General features: G+C 40.9%; 1 protein-coding gene and 1 long non-coding RNA gene across 4 annotated transcripts in view; one reads left to right on the forward strand and one right to left on the reverse strand.

The window, feature by feature from the left end:
• The window catches only part of DPYD (dihydropyrimidine dehydrogenase), a 638604-nt gene that overhangs the window by 617541 nt on the left and 2484 nt on the right, over positions 1-18579 (forward strand). The gene's annotated exons all lie outside the window — the stretch shown is intronic.
• The window catches only part of LOC120370090, a 29699-nt gene continuing 12583 nt past the window's right edge, over positions 1464-18579 (reverse strand). For 2 of the 3 annotated variants that reach the window (XR_005583614.1, XR_005583613.1), the window contains 3 exons: positions 4252-4321; positions 2065-2187; positions 1464-1891 (listed from right to left, as the gene is read on the reverse strand). This is a non-coding gene — a long non-coding RNA (uncharacterized LOC120370090). The remainder of the gene's footprint in view (positions 1892-2064; positions 2188-4251; positions 4322-18579) is intronic. The other variant, XR_005583616.1, reaches the window with a different exon arrangement.

Here is an 18579-nt window from a genome sequence, read left to right on the forward strand (position 1 = left end):
GGAATCCATAGAGAGGACTCCACAAGGCGCTCCTAAGTTTCTTGCCGACTGTCCTTTGCGTCATCAGGATGAGGTGAGATTTGGCAAGCTGTCTAACAAAGTCATGCCAAAGGACAAAGTCCTTCACCTTACGGGACTTTGCATTTGGCCTTGTTTAATGAGCCAGAGAAACAAAACAGACTCTGACTTACATTGCAAATACTGTAGTCAGGCATGTGAATTTTCAACAGTGTTAGGGTACAAAGTGAGTGCCTATAGTTCAATAATTTATTTGCATGTTTAAGGAAATATGTGTCATATTCTTGACTAACACCAAGACAAGTAATCCTTATAAAATAGTGTAACCCATACCTGACAACGTATATTATACTAGAAATACCATAGTTCATCCCAGTCTGCTCTACTAACACATTCTTAGTCACATCATATTCCTGACTGGAGAGAGAGCTCCAAGTTTAATGTATGCATTGCAGTCCAAGAACTCCGTAGTATAGCTGCCAAATCTGCCTGTGTGAATCCCAATTCACTCATGCATGTTCATCGGAAAAAGCTTTGCCCTGCTAACACACTATATGGGCAGTTTGGTTTTGGCCTCACTATGATGAGCAAAGGTATAGGCTTGACAAAACATATTTCTGAAGAATTAAATGGCATTTAGAGACAAAATTGTTCATGTTTGTAAATTAAATAGTTTGATCTGTCAACAAAATTAAAAACAGACTTTTGTGCACGGAGATCATGTTTGGACTCTATTGATGAGATTAATGTACACGTATACTGCTATGTACTGTGTAGCTGTAAAGACTTATCAGATGAAGTCTTGTTTATGTTCCCTTTCCTCCATAAAGCTGTGTGGAAGGGGAACAAACAGCATGACCCTTTTGGAATTACTGCTGCACTACGCAACAGAGAGTCCTGTGGCACCTTTAAGACTAACAGATGTATTGGAGCATGAGCTTTCGTGGGTGAATACCCACTTCGACATAATTTTTTCCAGAGAATAGGACTGTTTACACGCTGTAACCAGGTAGTAGGCTTGACACCACTTTTCCCATCTGTACATCCCTGTGGTTGCAGCAAAAAAGATCTGGCCTAATGCAGCCCAAGATTACGCCTACAGTATGTAGCAGGATATATAAATATAGTGACAAACATAGCTAATTATCAGAGGGGTAGCCGTGTTAGTCTGGATCTGTAAAAGCAACAAAGAATCCTGTGGCACCTTATAGACTAACAGACGTTCTGCAGCATGAGCTTTCGTGGGTGAATACCCACTTCTTCAGATGCAAATTAGATAGCTAATTAGAATGCCAAACTATTCTATATGTTAAATCTTTCTGCTTCATTTTTATGTACTGTAACATGGGGGCTGGATAATTTGTTAATATTTTATATTTTTCCACATATAAAATAGTCTTTTTAGATAAAATATTTATTTTATTGGCAGCAGTTTTCTTCACCATGCTACTGTGTTTCATTGATGAACTGTGGAAGATTTTCACATCTGGCAACCTGGCACACTCTCTAGGCAGCTGGATTGGTAACTTTCGAGTTGCTGCTGGGTCTTTCATATAATTAGTCTGCTTATGGGCCATCTGGGTTGCTTTGTCTTCACTGTTACCATTTTCTCTTTTTTCTGAAGAATTTGTATACTGTACATTAGTCCTTTGAGAAAAGTTATTAATAAATCTATCCTCTGGTTTATATGCAAGTTCTCTCAAATTTCCATGCTATCTTTGCTTGATCATAGAAACACCATTTGGAGTCCTAATTCTGCTGGGTTAACTTTTTTTTGTGACACTGGAGAAAAATTTACAGTTTTTGCAGTGCAATAAAGTTGCAGTTTTTCCTCAGCAAGTGAAAGCAGATTACTTCCTTAGGGATATGGTCCCTAAACAAAATAAAAATGATGAATACAGAGGATTCTAGTTAAATCTAAAGTTAAGCAAAATAAAGGTATTGTGTCAAAATACATTCTTCTTTTCATTGTAAAGTTAGTAATTATTTGCAAAAGGATTCTATATACCCTAGTTGGTAAATAGGAATCAAACAATTTAGACTTACCCCTGGATGTGAAGAGGAGATCCTCTAGCATTGCAGTTGGAAAACCTAATTTCGGTAAGATGGATCTCGCAAAAACACTAACAAACCTTTGGCTTCACTGGGGCTGTGTGTGTCACTGCGGAACTGAAAAAATAGCTCTAGTCAGCACAACACTGCAAGCTCCAATATAGGGTAGATTCAGCATAACAGCTTCTTCTAGCTCAACCCCATGACTGAAGGCAAAGGACCATGGATGGGGTTCCCATGTATTATGGCTGCTATAATGGTCCCTTGGGGGGCCACAGGAAGCTGAGATCGGTTAGGACTCCCCTTTGGCTGCTTTACTTGTACCAGGGGATTAGACTGGCACACAGCAACACCAGTATGAGGGAAGCAAATATCCACCACTGTGCCATACCCTACTTGTGAAGTGCCATGTAATCCTCAATCACAGCCTGGGGATTGGGGCCATAAGCAATGTAATTTTATGCTTTTCAAATGCATGTTTATAACAGGCAGCAGCAGCCATTGTTTTGTAATCTGTTTAAACAAAGTATTTTTGTTTTCAATGACATTAAAGTTGATATTGTTAAAACTAATCCTCAGAATTCCTCCTTAAAACCTGAGAGATCTATTCTTACTTTTCACTCTAGAAATAAGCAGGCAATGACAAATTTCTCCTTTGGATGACCCACACCTGTAATTGCCTATCAGATTTACACATGAACAACTAGAACTCATCATCAGCCTAAAGAACATTTTCCTCACCCTTCTATTCTTGAGACTACTTGTAATCATAGGTCTTACTTGCACTTATTGGAGGCAGGTTTAGGCCCGGTAACTGAAGACATAATATCCAATCGCTGAAAGTTAATGTTTCACAGGAAATGAGCTGACATTATCATGCAAATTAGATAGCCTGAAGATAAAATCATCCACTTTGATTATGTGGGTGCTAGGTACAGAATTTTATATGTCTGATTTCTGTGATTGGAGTCAACAGCTGCAGTTTCTTTCAAAGGAGAGTAATATTCTCTTTTGTTTTATGAAAATTTAGGCTGATTCCAAGTTTGACAAATCTTATTATAGCTGAAGAAGGGGTAAGTGCCAGGAATATAACTGGTCTTCCATTTTGATCTATATTTGCATCGTGAGCGGAGGGCTCAGTGCTGACCACCCTCAAATCCCATTTACTTCCTTCCTAAGCACCCCACAGAACCTAGCCTAGGCAGTCCAAATAAATGGAGAGATGTAGAAATCACTATTTTCCCTTAATGGATATCTGGATCTCAAGCAAGAATTAGTAGCAACTCCCTTTCACCACCACACATAAATATTGCTGAAGAAACAGGGAGGTTTCTTTTTGTGTCTGGAGACAAATGAAAACAAAAATGATTTTCTGAAAACATTTTCTTCCAGTTTTTAATCATAAAATATGGTACTCCCATTTTTTTAGCATTTGGCAGTTTTCTTAACAATTGTGTCTGCGACCTGGTGTTTGCAAAATATAAGTGAAAAGAAAATAAAGTCTTACCTTTGTCAATGTGAGCCACCTTATAAGGTTTTTAATTCAATTATTTCTTAATAAATATCTCAGCTATCTTTCCAGTGATTTGATATGCAATAGTGCATTTGATAATTGCAGCACATTCCTATTGTAGCATATTTTCTGATTTACCTTCACATTCAGAAGTCTCTTTTTTCCTTTATTTTATTTTCCCCTTTTTTAAAGAGCCCCTCTTTCTACTCTCCAGATCCTTTCTTAAGATTGTGCACAGGTAAACCTCTTTCATAAGGTTTACTATGTACAGACATATATGCCATTTTATACTACTGGTCTATTTATTGGATTAGCTAGAGGATTTGATGTGCAAGCTTAAGATGATATTGAAAACACATATCACTTCTATTGTAGCTAAGAAAATCAGCTTTAGAATTAGAGAGACCTTGTATCAGGCATTATGTATAGACCTTTAGCTTTTTATCATGGCTGTTCTTTGTTGCTATGGCAACCAAATTAACCATTTCATTAATATAATAGAATAAAACAAATTTATTCATTTCTACACTCCTGGATAATCCACATTCAGGCTTCAACACAGTTTGTGTCCTTTCTCTCCCTAGCCCCAAATATTTTCTCAGTGCTTCAAAAGGTTGTGGGGTTTGTTTGTTTTTTAAAAAAGCTATATATTTTATAATTAAATTTACCTTGGTTTCATTGGCTGGCTTCTGTTAAGTGTCCCCTGAGTAGAAAAACAGACTTCAGAACCAGTAACCTCTGAAAGCAGGAAAACAGTCATTTACCCTCATATAATAATGAAAAGCACTTGTTTCTGATCAGCCCTTTGTGCTAAGATTGACAAGATGTGTTCTATTGTAAATGTTAATGGTTCCCTCATCAATGTATGTTACCCAAAATGTTGCTAAGCCATAGTTTTAAAAACAGGTGCCGTGCTACACACTATATTAGTATTAATGTGCTCCCAGTTGTGCCCATAGTTTGTGATGGTGAATTAGAGCAAATGGCCCATTGCAAGGAAATGTTAATTTGAAAAAGTCCACTTGTCAGCAGAAAGGACCCCCCACACTATGCAGTGTGGGAGTTCATTGCACATTTACATTTATCATCTCTCCTCACAAAGTTCCATTTATACTGGTACACTTGTGGGGGGCGGCGCTATTGATCCTTAGTTCTGATGGGCGTGCTCACAGCACACCTCAGAAGGGAGAAGCAAACGTGTCTTCATGCTCTTCTTTGCAGTACCTTCAGTGTAAGTCTGAGCACCTTAAAGACTGTTCTAAGTTACACTAGCACTGAATGGGCCCAAGAGACTGCTATGGGAGCTAAGGATCAGCTAGACATAAGAGACTCTTCTAATCACATCCCACTCCTCCCCAAATACACAACACAGGAACAACAAAAAAGTGGTGGCACATGAACCTGCTAGCTCTACGCCACCAGCAGATCCCTCCCAGAACAGAGGGGGGGATCCTTCTGAAACTGGATATGCTGACTTTCGGGCTGCTTTGCAGGTAGCAGATACCCGGTGCAGTGCAGGAGCTGAGCCATTGTTTTGTTGTTCTTCCAAAACATCTTTCAGTGCAAGATACATAGGAAGAATTTTATCTGAAATTTCTCTTTATTGCCAATGTCATGCCCATGACCATTATAATTGCATTAGAATTTGTTTTTGCTAAACTAGCACTAAAGTTAGTAATATGAAACTGAAGTTTTACTGCAAACAGAGTAGATGTATATTTGCAAAATGAGTTAATTAACGTCAAAGGTATAGGTCCTTTCATTAAAATGGCAAATCTTATAAGTAACAGCACACTAGGGTATTGGCTGCTATAGGACTGTTTGTTCATTTCTGTTTGAGTGAATGTATAAATTATATAATCTACAAGCACTGGTCAAATCTGTATCGTTCACTTATGCTGGGGTCTCTACTTGAATTACATTTTAACAGATTCCTCTCAGGCACTGCATTGTGTAAGAAATGTCCAGAGACTCAGCAGGTGAATGTTCATAATAATGAAGCTGGAAGGGTGAAGGATCGCATTTCAACCACTGGTACAAGAACCTCAACACAAACACTCGTCATGTATAGGAAAAGCACCAGTGCCGAATGCTCTCACTGCCTTGTGTTGTTCAATATATAGTGAAGGCATCCTGCCAGCCACTTAGTAAAACAGGACTAATTTACTTTTAATATTGCAAAATGCTATTTTCTGGCCTTTTGAAACAGTAAACTGTGATTTCTAGTCGAGCGATGGTAGGCTTGTGGCTTCAGGGCCAGATCCATTGGAACTATGACAATTAACACCAGCTGAGGATCTGTTCTGTAGTGATTAATAAAGAACTCATAAGTCCCCAAATGTGAGCTAAACCTAAATGTTACTTTTTTCGTACAAAGTTGTAATCACTATACAGGGTGACAGACCTAGTCTGTTCTGGCTTTTGTCCTAGCTACTCAGCATTGTAAAAATACTAATTAAATAGTAATCATTCACTTTAGACGCAGTCAACAAATAAGAGCAAGTCATTTTCATGTTGCCGTTCTAAAAATCAGACTCTTAATATCAATGGTTCCTTTTGCCAGTCTGTAAAATGGCGGTAAAATACTGCATCCAGCACTTTGAATATGTAATGAGTATGTCAGTATTAAGTACTATTTCTTTTCACCTTTTGCACTTATTTCTTGCTTGATATCAATGGTTTCTAAACCTAATTCATTTAACAAAATGGATCTGTAAGAATGATGTCATAGTTGTATTTTAATGTACTTTTAACTATATGCAGAAAGAAAGGATTTGCCTATTCATTCTGGCATGTTGCTTCCAAATGCCTTTACAGCTATTAATTATTATGTATGTAGTTATTTGCACTGAGACAGTAACTACATATCCCAGTCAAGGATTGAGCATGCCTTGTGCTAGGCACTTTACACACATAATGCAAAGCCAGTTCTTGAGCAACTGAGGTCTTGGGTTTGAGCCTTGTGTGTGAGGCTGTTTAAAATAACTAACTAAATCATATTTCCCATTAAAAATAGTAAACAGGGACATTAGAGGTAAAGTAGCCTCATCAAAGTCCATGGGACTGTGCAGGATCAGGCCCCAAAATTGCATTAGCTGACAAATTGTATCATTCTGCCAGAATACGATATTCTTGGAGTTGCTTCCCTTTTCTGCACCAGAGGGCAGCGTTTCACCAAATCCAAGGAACGAGGAGCTCAGGAAGAGCTTTTGTCAGTTTGCAGTAAGGCTACCACATGCAATATCTCACTAATTGTTTGGATTTTCTAATTGTTTCAGTCACAAGTAATTTAATGCATGATGTAAGCTATTGCCTAGTTTACAGCTATTAACTAGCTATCTAAAGAAAGTATGCATCCCTAATGTGTCAGGAATTCCAAAGCTTGTTAACTATTTTCCTGTCAGCCCTAAGATTTGAGTGGTACACTGCAATCCAAATGTTTATAGTACTACTGCCATTTTATCGCCAATGTTACATAAGTATTTGAATACCTTATTCCATTGTGGGTTACAGCTGTCTTTTTGTAATGAATGAAAAGTGTAACCTTCAGGTTATGATAGCGTACGTGCTGCTGAGTCGCTAAACTTGACAAGATGTGTTTCTGTGCTCAGATGTCTGGCTTTAGCCTGATTATCTATAATATGGATTTGAGGCCTTACGAAGAAAGTGGGTGGCATTAAAATATCAGCATTTACCAACACTTACCACATTACAGTATCAGTAATACTGTAGCATTTCTCTATTTAGTACTCAAAATTTACCAGCCATTAGTATGCACTGGTATCAGAGCTATAGCAGTTATTATTTCCTATTCCAATGTTCTAGTGGCTATCACTGTATGTGAAAAAAAATCATTTCTAGAGGGACAATTAAAATTTCAATTATTCAGTTAACAAAATAAAATTGGTGATATATTCATAAAGGGGGGGGGGGAAACTGTTATTGTTTTTATATATGCACTCAATTAGCCAGATTTGAGTACAAACAGAAATAAAGTGATTATATTATAGAATTTCAACAGGAAAAGAATCAGGGCCTTATCATTTAAACAGTGGCGGAACATTTCTGAAAGGAATCTTCAGCAAACAAACAGGCTTACATGTATTAATCTGTTATACTTTCCTTATAGAGTTACACATTTCAAACCCCTATTTCTAAGCAAGTTCATTGAGCAACTAGTGAAGAGCCATCTCCAAGTACATTTGTCCACAGCAAATATCATATCGAGCTTTCTCTATTAGGCTTCAAGCCAGGTTGTGAAGGAGAAACAGTGTCAGTAGTACTAATGGACCTTCTCCTGTGATCCCTGGATAAAAAGGACACATCTGTACCCATACCCTTAAAATGGGTCATTGCAGTTCACTGTGGAAACTCACTGGATATTGCGGTCCTCCTGCAGAAGTGTGTGTGGGGGGGGGATTGTCAGGGAAACTGATGTGGGCTGAATACTTTCTGGAGGACCACACCCACAGTTCTTGGCAGAAGAGCCTTTATTTGTGGAGTATCACAAGGACCAGTGCTCTCTCAAGTCCTATTCAATATTTACATGCTGCCACTGAGTGAAATTCTCTCTCTGTGGGTTCAAATAGCACCAACATGGAAAAGATACTCAACATTATTAATTCTTTATGCATATGTGAACACTGCCATTATCCTTCTATCCCACTGCATGGCCTAGAGCAGCAGATACACGAGGCTGTGTAGCCTGAAATTAGCTCCAAATGAAATAGGATTAGTGCTCACAACAAAAGGGAATGCTTTCAAGAGCTTGCTGCCATTATGATATCTTCATCAGTAAAGAATGTCCTTATGGGGCATCTTTTGAAGTCCTCAAAGTCTGCAGTCTAGTGGTTCTCTAAACTTCTCACTGGCATTAGATTCTCACATAGCATTGGTCATAACGTACGCATTCTGCCTCTTGTGACCAACTAGTAAACTATACCCTGGCCAATCTGGGTGGCCTTGTCATATGTACTTCCATTACCTCCAGGCTAGAGTATTGCAGTGCAAAATACTTTGGCTTGAAAACAGCTACCCTGAATATGTTGCAATCAGAATGCAGCAGCATACCTAGTCAGTAACATGGGTCTCAGAGAGCACAGCCATGTTGATGGCGGGAAAAGTTTTTGGCTACAGGTGTTTCTCCGGTGATCACAGGTGAGCATCCATCGGTGCCACTGATTCTTCTCTGCTGATACCTTAACCATCTTTGAGTGCTCCCCTGCTCAGGAACTATCCACCTCAAGGGTCAGCCTCATGGACACAGGATACAGAGCTTTCTCAGCTGCAGGCCTAAGACCTTGGATTTCATTTCCATAAGAATTAAGAATGACCATAAACTGCACAATTTCCAGGTCCAAATGCATATTCACTCTCTGCCCTTGCTTTCCCATAGAGCAATCCATAATTAAAGCTATTTGAACACTCTCAATTTCTGATTTTTTTCTAGGAAAAATGGTGGAAATTTTACCACAAAAACATTAATGGGAATTTCCCCCGCCCCATTTTTCCAGATTCACTAGCATCTCTAGACCAGAACAGGGATGGGAATTTTCAGGCTGCAGTCTAGAGCCAGCACTATGAGTCAGTGGCTGCATTATTTATAAGTGGAAGACAAAGCCAAGTGAAAATAAACATACTTCACCCACAAGAGAGGATATTTTATTTAGTTTTTAGCCTGGTGTCTGTGGAATATTAGTTTTTTCTGTTATATACACAGAGCATCTTTTGAAGCTGCAGTTATAACAGTAGTATTTGTCTGGAAATGCTGCTCTGAGGCACCTAAAATTTACATCCCACATCCTCTAGAATTGTTCCACTGAAATTGAAAGGCTCAGCACAAATGAATGACACCTACAGCATCAGTACAAGTTTTAGTTTTCATTACAAAAATAAAGGCTGCTTTCAAAGTACAAGACACTTTTTGCTTTGGAATCCGTACCATCCATGTGTTGCAAAGGTGGTGCCTACAATGTATTTGCACTCATTACAGTCACTGCTATAACTTACTGATGACTCAGTCACAAGTCGTGAATAATGCAGTGCGAGTCACCGTAGCTCTTTAAAGTAAAACGTGGAGCCCACACAGCAGACTTTTTTTTTTTAAATCTGTGTTTTTGTGTATGGTGAATCTAGGCACAGCCAGAATGTTGAAATGCAAAACAGCACTGAAGTCTTTTGCAAACCTCACCTTGCAATTCTACACATTTGAATGCTGTATCATTTCCTTTTTTAATTGTGATGGCTTTTGTAAGAGTTCACTGCAGCAATCCATGTGTGTTTCCTCCCGACTTTCATTATTCATTTAAATGTCATTTTAGTTCCGTAGAACTATATGGAATAAACAGAATAATTCAGAAATACTAGTGAGCTGATGCTACTCTGTCAATCCCCTTTATCCTTTTGGAATACAAAAGGTTGTGTTGGACTTCTTTACACCATTTGCCAAAACATGCTTTCAAAAAGACACAAGCACAAGTTTCACTTGCCTTGGCAAGGTAGTTGGGGGTTATTAAGCCATAGGCAAGTATGGCGGAATGGAAGAGAGCATGTACAAGGAGGAGGCAAGATGATCAAACTTGCAGATGATCAAACTTATTTTTAAAAATATTAGCACTAGGAATTGGTGAGAGTCTCAAGTGTTAGTGTTTACAGATGGCCTAATTTGGCAGCCATAAACATTATGGGAATTAGAAATCTGGTGGGAGTTAAAGGCTGCCAATACTAAAGTATTACAATTAGGATAAACTACCATTCAATGAATGTTTAGCACTTAGTACCACTACAAACTCCATACGCTGCCCTCCTGCACCAGCATCAGGTGTATGTTAATCACACTGCAGTTCAAGCAAGCATCATCCTTGAAGATTGACAGTTAGACTTCCTCCCTTCCCGCATGCAGAGAGTTGGAATTACTGTATGTGTAATACAATTTATTTGTGGGCCTAAAGCCTGAGGAGAGTGGCACATAAACAGATCAGCAGTGACTAAACAGTGAGCAAGGAAAAGAACAGACACATTAGGATATATTTCGGTCTGTAGATTATAAAGTTCCTCACTTGTTGAATATATTCAAAAACAAGACGGCTGTGTTAAGTGTGACAGATTTTTGATCTCGTTCAGTTGTGACCCCCAGCTATACATATTCTTTTGCTGGTTACTATTTGTAGTACCAGCTACCTATGTACCATTGCTGGTTACTATTCATGTACCAGGTACCTGTGGGCTCAAGAGGCAGGGACACACTTGGCTCAGCAACCAGAAGGTGTAGGGGGAAACCACTACACGGGGTCCACATTACTACCAGAGACTCCAACTACACTGGGGGGGACCTCCTGGCTAGCCTAGCTTTAGGACCAGTTTGCTCCCGTGTGTGCTGTAATCTCAGCACTACAGAGATTCTGACCTACTGAGCCTTCAATAATCTGACTAAAGCTTCCTTCTGTTTCAGTTGCTCTGGTTTTGGACTCTTGTCTTCTGTGATTACACCAAACTCACTAGCTCTCCAAACCAAACCCCTTCAGGCCTTCTTTATAAATATTCAAACACCATGAAAGAGCCCCAAATAGCACAAATACATTGGATCTTCCATTGCAAGTCTCCTTTAATCACTGTTACCTGCAGAAACCCCCATTTGTGTGACACAGATAATAGTTTCTCTGCTCGTGATGCTTTTACGGTAAATTCAGATAGTGTGACAGGAAGAAGCAGTGTAGCCCTGCCTGTTCAAACATGCCATGTGACAAAATGTGCGGGCCCCCTTTAAGACCAGGTGCCACCGAGCTTGAACAACCCTAGGAAGATATACTAGAATTCTGCCGGTGAGGGGTAAAAGGCAAGTCAGCCACTGTAGGGAGTATTTACAAGGACTGCCAGCTGCCTTACTTATGAGACCCTTAGGGCAGGAGCTAAGGTAGAAATACCAGGCCTCGCCTACTTTCCTACGGTGCCTCCTGGTGGGGGAGAGGGGGTTGGGCAGAATCCTCTTCCACTAAGGAAGAGCTAATTAAAGGACCGCTGGAGGAAGGGCTGAAGATTTCTGTGGGTTTGGCTTTTCTAATTTCCCCTGGAAAGAAGAGGACTTTCTGGATGGGCCAAAGAAAAAAGCCTCATCAAATCTCCTGTCTAGTCAGAGGAATATTTGCTATCCAGTGAATGGAAACTGAGACAGCAGCTACAGCTCCATGCTGGGCAGAATTATGCCATTGTTACATGCCCCGTTATATTTAACATTTATTTTCTCAGACCCACAAATGATCTGATAGTTTTGTGAAAACTCTCCATGAAGGGTGTGTTGAACAGTTTTGCAAACTACCTGGACCACCCATTAGAGTCCCACCAGCTGGAATAACAAAGATATTAACTTGATTTTTTTAGGGGGAACAGGTACATTTAAGAGCCACTGTGCAGCAGCATCTCCTGTAGATAATGCACACAGTATCCATTTCCACCAATGGGAGAACATTCACGCTTGTAAATTACTTGCTAATTATATTTACGGGAACTATTTCTGGGAAAAAGGAGTAACTATGACAAACCAACGCATTCTTCCCATCTTTACATCATCAAAAACTGATGGCATGGTGAAGATTTAGCCAGCTGGGTGGTTTCTCTTCTTTAAGCCCATAAAAGACTTTTTTTTAAATGATCAGTTAAAAGATTAATGTAAAGGCAACTTGAGCATGAACCTATAAAACATCTAAATGATATAGCAAGCATTGCAAGTAAGGCCTAGTCCTAGTGATGATAGCACATTATGAGTTAAACCCACAAAAAAGTGGCCTAGTGCTCAGGGGCGGCTCTAGAGCCCAGCGGGGCAAGCACCCGCCTGGGGCGGCCCTTTCCCAGGGGGGCGGCAGGCTGCGCCGGTGGACCTGCCGCAGTCATGCCTGCGGGAGGTCCACCGGAGCCCCGGGACGACCGAACCTGCCTCAGGCATGACTGCGGACGGTTCGCTGGTCCCGCGGCTCGGCTGGACCTCCCGCAGGCATGACTGCGGCAGGTCAACCGGAGCCGCCGGAGCAGCGAACCGCCCGCAGCTGCGGGAGGTCCAGCTGAGCCGCGCGACCAGCGGACCCTCCGCAGTCATGCCCGCGGCAGTTCCGCTGCTCCCGCGGCTCGGGGGCGCCTCCCGGGCATGATTGCTTGGGGCGGCCAAATTTGTAGAGCCGCCCCTGCTAGTGCTACATCTTACAACAGCTAGGTATGGGATAACATCATACCGAAAGCAAAAGATGGGGCTGTCACATCTTAAGATCTACAAGTTATTGCTAATGCCTGAGCATTCTAGCATTACCAGGACTTAAATTATGCTCTCAAAATCCAAGGCTCTACATCATAGATGGCCCCAGCTAAATGACACACTCTAGAAATATTTGTTTATCCCATTTTTTTCAAAACAAATTCTAACAATTATTTAAAAACCTAGCTTATGCATTACACATTAACTTTGCGACTGGCAAAAATGTTATGTGACCTGTTATTAATTCATTGTAATAATGCTGGTAAATCAACTAGATTCTGAGCATCTACTAGCCGTGGCTAAAGGAGCAGGGGTGGGACAGACGGGGACCATTTGCAGCTCTGATTCTGGAGTGAGGGCTCTACTGGCCTCGGCCCCCGTCCACTTTAGAGCAGTCTCGATGGTGCTCTAAAAATACAGTGGCTGGTTACAGGTTGGTCACCAGCTAGAGCTTGGAGGAGCATGGTCACAGCTCCTACACCAGAAGTTGCAGGGGATGGGAGTGCACTAGCTGGGCACTACCCAATGCAGAGGGATATCTGGCCGTTTTCTGGCCCCTTTGTGACACTGGAGTTGCTCAAAAGGGGCTAGCGTTCAACTTGGAATCTGCTCCAATAAACTCAGTTAGGGACAGATACTGTCTAATCCTCATGTGCAGCAGCCCATCGGATGCTGGAGTGGGCAGTGAGGCAGTAGAGCCCTACCTATTCTAGTCTCTTCAGGTTCTTATACCACACTCATCACTGTATAATATGTGAGTACCTTCCATAGTGCATCAAGCAACATGACTAGCACCTCTCTCGGTGTTGTTTATTCTCCTATTCTCTCCCTAGGACAGAGGTGTGTAGGGAACTGTCTTGTTTTGGTTGGTTTGTTGTTGTTTTTTGGTACATATACATGCTGCTATGTGTTTGCCTTTCTAACAAAGTCAAAGCAATACACCTTGCACGTAGACCTTGTCTACACTGGTGGCGGTGTGTAGAGCATGTTTAAGCTACACGTTGCAGCGAAAGGCAGGCTGCATCCACACTGTAGTATGTAGCTACATGGGTCAGTGAAAGGTTTTAGCAGGGGGAAGCAGCATGCCACTACACTGCTAAAAATAGATGTGGGATGCAGTGCTTGGGCATGAGCTATCCGTGTAGGGTATAAACTCTAGCATTCTGGCACATGTGTACTCTACTCACCTAAGCAGTGCCTCACTGTTATTTATACCCATGAGCACATCTGTAAGTGTAGACCTACCCTTAGAGTAGAAGGTGGTGAGATTTGTGATTGTACTTCGTTCCTGAGGCAGTTCACTCCATAGTCTCAGACTGACCCCCTCAGAAAGCTCTGTCTCCCATACAGACAAGCTTTACCCTTATAGCAAGTGCTCTTGTGCCAGAGCAGTGGCATTATTGACTCAAATTTTATCCCTGAGCTTTAGGTGGTCTTTTAGATACCCTTAGCCCAAACCATTGAGTGCTTTGAAGATAAGGCCCGAGACCTTGAAATTGATTTGAAATGCTATAGGAAGCCAGTGCAGAGAGCAGAGAACAGGTTTAATGAGCTCACAATGGCGTGTATTGTTGAGGAAACGTGCTACAGCAATCTATACGAGTTGGAGTTTCCTAAGCAGTGAAGGCTTTTCCATGAATAGGCCCATAGAATGAGACTGGCAAACAGAGCGAAGAGGGCATACCCCATAAAGGCACTGGTTAAAGCAGCATGAAACAGGAGGTAGACCTCTCACCACATCAGGCAAGGAGGAGTGGAAAGTGTGTGGGCACACTGCTTACCCAAGCCAGGGAAAGGAAGTCAAACTATGCTCCTATATCTCACCCCCCAGCCCCCCCATTACTTTAACATTTGTCTACTCTAAAGGGGTGTAGTGGCAGGCACTCTATGCACCAGGGGGCATCCTCAACTCAGAGTGCTTCTCATTTTGATGCCACATAGCTCCTTATAGCACAAATGGTGTTTACTAACTGATTAATGGGCCTGCATGACTCTACCTCATTACTGTATTTTAAACTAAAATAATATGTCCATTGATTTAAATCTAATATTTAGCTACACATTGAGTATGATGCACTGTACTGTGGCTTCACTACTGTCTGACACTTTTGTATTTTTGTAAAATATATCAATTTGATGCTATCATTCTCCTTGAACTGTAAATATCAACCAGCACATGTCCTATATAGACCTTGAATAGATATTAAGTCCATAATTCTTGGGAAAGTCCACAGCATTTTGTTGCTAGGAAAAGGCTTCATTTACCTTTCCTTTTCTAGTAGGCATTTCCATCACCAAAAGAAAGGAATCTCAACTATAGAGTCTAGGCTAATAGACTCAGCAAGAAATCAGGTTCCATTATTAAACTAATTCTTAGTATGAGCCAGCTGATTTCTATGGACAACGATGTGTGCAATTGCTAGATGTAATGTGGAGAGTGAGTGCCAAATTGCCACACTAATTATTTCTGGGCTAATGTTCCCTCTGTGACATAATAGCATTTGGAGAATGAGAACTAACCAACAAGCGAAGTGCTGAACTGAGAGACCAGTGATAGGGATTTCTGAGAAAGAGAAATACAGCAAATACTAATATTCCTTGTCTTACTCCAACTCTCAATTTACACTGTAACAAGTTAATACACAGAGCTATTCCACCTGGTCTTTACCTAACTTTGTATTTCAGATGCAATTCAAGCAAACAATTTCCACCAGTTATTGGGCTTGATGCAGGATTTACTGGATGCAATTGTGTAGCCCATGTTATTCATAAGGTCAGACTAACTGATCATACTGGTCCCATCTGGCCTTAAATTCTAAATGAATTTCTTCGCTCTTTTCACACATGGAGTTTGATGTGTTTTCCTTAATTCTGAAGTCTGCAATATACTGTAGATTTTTATGTGGCAGGAGGCTCTTAATAATGTGAACACTCTAATATATCTCTTTACATCTACCTTAAAGTCTCATGCTGAGTCAGTTTGTAATATATATTTTTAAATGCATCACAAACTATTAAATGGAATAGAAAAGAAAAGTATTTCTGGCATAGTACAGGCTTTTTCCTCTTAATGCAGAGCTTTATCAAATTTAAGCAGGCAACATAATTCCAGTCTGATGCTAAATTCTAGCACTAGTAAAAAGCAATAGAAAAAAGGATATAGGTCGCATGAAACCGTTTTCAGGTTACACTTTTCCTTGTGTTAAAACCAGAATTTAAATGGGTTCATCATGTGAAGAAGACTAAAAGATTACTGAAAGTAGAATAATCTTAATATTTAATTTAAAAACACACTAATGTGGCTTTTGATTTTGAATATCTGAAAGACCATGAACTATACTGATATTTGTCCCAGAAAATTAAGAGAAAAAAAAAATCAGAGCTGCACTGGCAGGAATGTAAATGCTGTTTGCTAAAAAGTAAGTAATTCTGGCTTCTATGAGTGGCCCACATTCTGTAGCAGGGACAACAGGCTCATGGGAGATGCAGAATTAACCCATGTGTCATGATGACTTAAATCTACAAATATAAGCGCTAAGACTGCAAACTGATTGTCCAGTTCTCCCATGCACAATGGATATCTACTGACTTCAATGGGAGTTACTCATATCTTATATGTGGAAGATCAGGCCCTTTGTCTTTAACTGCTATGGTTTGGCCTAACCATTGCAACACAACGTAGTGCGGTAACCATACGTTTCATTTCCATATCTCTGCCCCAATGACGTCGGAATGCTTTCTCCAAACATTAATGAATTAGGCATCAAACAACCCCAAAAGGTAGCGTAGGAGCATTTCATTTTCATTTTGCAGGGTGGAGAAATTAAGGCCAAGTGACTTGTCCAAGGAAGTCTGTATCAGAGCCAACGGTAGAAACCATTCCCATGTTTTAAACACAAAACTATCCTTCCTCCTAACACTGATTTACTGACTAGCCTTACTCGCCTGTTTTTAAAACAGATTAATTACATCAGCATGTTTCCCCTTAGTCTATATTGGACAAGAATCTCAGCTATCCTCGGAACAGCACAAGCCCAGACTATGGCCCATTGTATTCTGTCTGTGGTTGTTTAATGCCACATTAAGTATTTTGTTCCCATCTATTTTGCACATTCCTAGACCTGCTGTTAATCAGAGAGATGTTTTATGAGACACTGGCTGCCAGGCATAGCAGCTGTCATCAGTCCACAGTAGCTGGTCAGTATACGATTTTAAATTACTCACAGAAGGGGGCACCACACTGCCCTGCATTCACGCTGTTCACAGCTGGATAACTACGTTGGCAAAACCCAACCTACTCTTGTATTTTCCATTAATAAACATGAGTGAGCAGCTATGGTAGAGGCCAGAAAACAATCTACCATTGTTAGGAATATCACATACATTTCTCACAAATACGTCCATCTGTAATGTAATACTTAACGCTCAGCAGAGACAATTCTTTGATGCATGTTATGTCCATTCACATCAAGTGCCTCTAACCAAATGCATTACTAATGTTCTCCCTTTTGTCTACTGTAGCCGTCCTTTAATGTAAGACAGGACCCTTGTTTACTGGCAGTCCTCTTCAGCTGATGCCAAAACTGCTTCACATTACTTTGGTTTCCCACCTCTTAACACAATTGTTTCACGATTGCCTCAGACTCTCACGAGTTCATCAATTGTTTATCCTGTCCAAGGATAATCTCATTATAGGTAATCTTGTTTACCAGACATACTGTTCATAGGACAATGCTATTAACTCACTCTTTCCTCTTCCCCCCACATTCCAACCCTTTGAAGGTTTGCCACCTAGGACCCATCATATAACTGAATTCCTGTTACATACTATGCACTAGTTTCCTAAAGGGAATTTCAGTGCCTAACTCTTAGGTGCCCTGCTGCCTTGTGGAAGTCACAGCCCCTAGTTAAGAGCCCAGAATCCCCAAGCATTGCATGGGGAGAGTTGGTCACCTAAGAAAGGGATTCACAGAAGCCGGCAATTTGACCAAGGAGCTGCCTCAACTAACCAGGAGTGAAATGCAGAGGAAAGGAGTAGAGCTCGGGGCCCAGATTCACAGGGAGTCTGAGGTACTTATCTAAGGTGGGCATTCTCAGCTACAAACCCATGCCTGGAGTTAAACCTCTACACCAGGCCAACTTTTTTGCAAAGAGACAGACACACCTCCCACCTGTTACAGCCCAGTGGTTAGGCCCCTCACCTGGGATGTGAAACATCGAGTTCAAATGCCTGCTCTGCCTGATTTTCAGCAGCAATGTGAACCCAGACTTCCCACATCTCAGCTGAGTGCCTTAACTACTGGTCTTTTACATACATTCACTCTGGCCATCAGCCCCCAGGATTCCTGACCTGCTCACTTCCTCCTCAGACTCTTCAGGTTTCCTCTACTTGCTTAGGATAAAGCCTTTCTAGACAAGCTATAATCTGTAACTAGTACTACTGTTACTAGTATTTTCCCTGAGAACTAAACCTTTCCCCAATCTGGCCACCCTGGACTGCTTCCCATTCCCCTAACAGTGGGGACTGTTACAACTTTGTCCTTGTAAATATTACAGGCTGGGTTTCAGGGGGATTAACAAGCCCCGGCAGTTTATGAACTCTGTCCTTTAACTCTTGCCTCCCTGGTCTGGAACCCCAAGGCTTTTCCACTTGGCTACACTACCTACCACCCCAAGCACCTAGCTCCTACATAGATTTTTAAAGGAATAAATTTCATGACTTAAATTGTAAATATTAACTCTAGAACTCCCTTGC

Source organism: Mauremys reevesii, linkage group 8, assembly GCF_016161935.1.
Source record: "Mauremys reevesii isolate NIE-2019 linkage group 8, ASM1616193v1, whole genome shotgun sequence".
NCBI classification, from domain to species: Eukaryota; Metazoa; Chordata; order Testudines; family Geoemydidae; genus Mauremys; species Mauremys reevesii.